Below are 2,500 nucleotides of genomic sequence, written 5' to 3' on the forward strand. Positions count from 1 at the left end.
CGTCATAATATAGGAAAGCTCGATGTCAAATTTCAAGTATATTGGTTATCGTGTCCCAGAGCTGTGACGTGGCAAGTTTGTTGTACTTTTGCTCCTTGTCCAAGCGTAAAACAAAGGAAATTGGCAGAGCAAAACATTGATGCAACTTTGCTACAATGTTTGGGTTGTCATCAAATTCTCAACGCCTCTCGGCAAGTCTCCTGTCGAAATACACGGAGATCTTTGTAAAGTTTTGGAGCACAATGCTCCTACAATTCAAACTTTTAGAAAGTGGGTCAGCGAAGTTGAAGATAGGAGATCTAACATGCAGCACGAAGAACATTATACTGGGAGATCTCCTGATGTCACTTGTACGAGAGCTTTTGTGGAAGAAGATTCATGAAGAACTTGTAGGGAGATAAGTGAACTGGTTGTGAAACACGCCTCTTGGAAATGTCGAAAGGCCGCTTGGGTGATTTTGTTTTGTCGAAAAAACAATGAAAATAGTACTATACATTATTATAAAACCATACTGACGACATAGAAATATTCAGTATTGAATATTTATTTATCTGTTATTAATCTGATTATTTATTATCATTTTTTATTTTTTATTTATTTATTTTTTTTTGGTATTGTATTTATGTTTTCATTGGGTTTTTTTTTTACTTTGGTTGTTTTTTTTTTTTGTTTTGTTTTTTTTTTGGTTTCTGTTGGGTTTTTTTTTTTTTTTTTGGGGGGGGGGGGTGTCGGTTGTAGAAGGGTTTTTAGCCCGAAACGTTCCGTGTTTGGTATTGTGTTAGTTTTTGAAGCTGTTAAATTCATTTTTCTTTATTACTTTTTAAAACACAAAGTTTTCAAATCTAATAATAGACCCGAGCCGACTACAATCATTTTGTTGGATAAACTATTAATCTCCAAACATATTTTCAACCGACTTAAATAAAATTTTGTTTTCTTTCCTCACCAGACGGACATGATTTTAGTGTTTCGACCAGACTGTTTGCCTGTCAGTGAGTATAGAACCCCCCGTAAAGCGATTAGAGACCAGGCAACTTATCACAATGTCAAGCAAGGAAACGAGGTCGATGTTTCTGTCTTTGAAAAAGACACAAGTCAATGTACCGATGCCAAATAATGGATAAATAGTTTTAACCCTCTCCTTACCGGCCATTTTCATAATTATATTTTCCCCCGTACACCCAACACAAAATTAGATTTTTCTTACTCGTACTCAAACAGGAAAGTAACAATTACATTCTATACATAATGTATTAAGCAATTTGAGCCCTGCAAACAGTTTCAATGTTTTATAGCGATTACAAAAAAAAAAAAAAAAAAAAAAAAATTGTGATGTAAAATTGAAATCAGAATGAGAAATTATTGGTTTTATCGTAATGAATTTGACGATTTTCCTGTGGTTGGTAAGGAAAGGGTTAAGTAGATTGTCGACTTTGAGAGAAATAAAAACTTTGTCTTGAAAATGTTATCTCGACTTTGTTGGATGGTATTTTTTTAAAAATGAATATTGCTCCTTTTATAAAGAGCAATGTTCACCACTTTACAAGGGGTCCCTGACCAGCAGCAATACATAACAAGTAGAACGAGACATGACGCCTGTTAGGCGATATTACAATTTTTTTTTCTGACTGAGACAACGCTATTAACGGCCAGGTACTCATTTTACACCTGAGTACGGTGAGAGAATAAATATGAGTAAAGATCCTTTTCCAAGGACTCAACTATGTGCCGAGCGATGCTCGAACCCAGGACTTTCCCACCCGAAAGCCAGTGTCATACCACAAGACCACATAGCCGCACAATGTTCTTGAAACGTGATTCAATAAAATAACAATACTCTATCTTTTGCAATAATTATGATATACAGGTTTTGATCTTTATTTGTCTAATGAAGAAGTATTAGAGCAAGCTGATCCTAAAAGTTAAAAGTTTATCAATTCGTACAATAAGAAAAAGACAATGCAATTTTTAGGGCACTTAAATTGACATAAATGTATTGAACATCTTGCTCTCAGATGAAAGATAGAAGGTAAAAAGAGTAAGAAGAAGAAGAAGAAGAAGAAGAAGAAGAAGAAGAAGAAGAAGAAGAAGAAGAAGAAGAAGAAGAAGAAGAAGAAGAAGAAGAAGAAGAAGAAGAAGAAGGAAAGGAGGAGGAGGAGGAGGAGGAGGAGGAGGAGGAGGAGGAGGAGGAGGAGGAGGAGGAGGAGGAGGAGGAGGAGGAGGAGGAGGAGGAGAGAGAGAAGAAGAAGAAGAAGAAAAAGAAGAGAGAAGAAGAAAAAAAGAAGAAGAAAAGAAGAGAAGAAGAAGAAGAAGAAGAAGAAGAAGAAGAAGAAGAAGAAGAAAAGAAGAAGAAGAAGAAGAAGAAGAAGAAGAAGAAGAGAAGAAGAAGAAGAAGAAGAAGAAAGAAGAAGAAAGAAGAGAAGAAAAGAAGAAGAAGAAGGAAGAAGAAGAAGAAGAAGAAGAAGAAGAAGAAGAAGAAGAAGAAGAAGAAGAAGAAAAG

General features: G+C 35.3%; 1 protein-coding gene across 2 annotated transcripts in view; it reads left to right on the forward strand.

Annotated features, from left to right (window-relative positions):
- LOC144967523 (uncharacterized) overlaps positions 1–1,468 on the forward strand; it is a 22,807-nt gene extending 21,339 nt beyond the window's left edge. For both annotated transcript variants that reach the window (XR_013644406.1, XM_078904899.1), the window contains exon 5: positions 950–1,468. The gene's annotated coding sequence lies outside the window, so the exon portion shown is untranslated. The remainder of the gene's footprint in view (positions 1–949) is intronic.
- The last annotated feature ends 1,032 nt before the right edge of the window (positions 1,469–2,500 follow it).

Source organism: Berghia stephanieae, chromosome 3 (assembly GCF_034508935.2).
Source record: "Berghia stephanieae isolate SIO BIC M18660-M18661 chromosome 3, UCSD_Bste_1.3, whole genome shotgun sequence".
Lineage (NCBI taxonomy): Eukaryota > Metazoa > Mollusca > Gastropoda > Nudibranchia > Aeolidiidae > Berghia > Berghia stephanieae.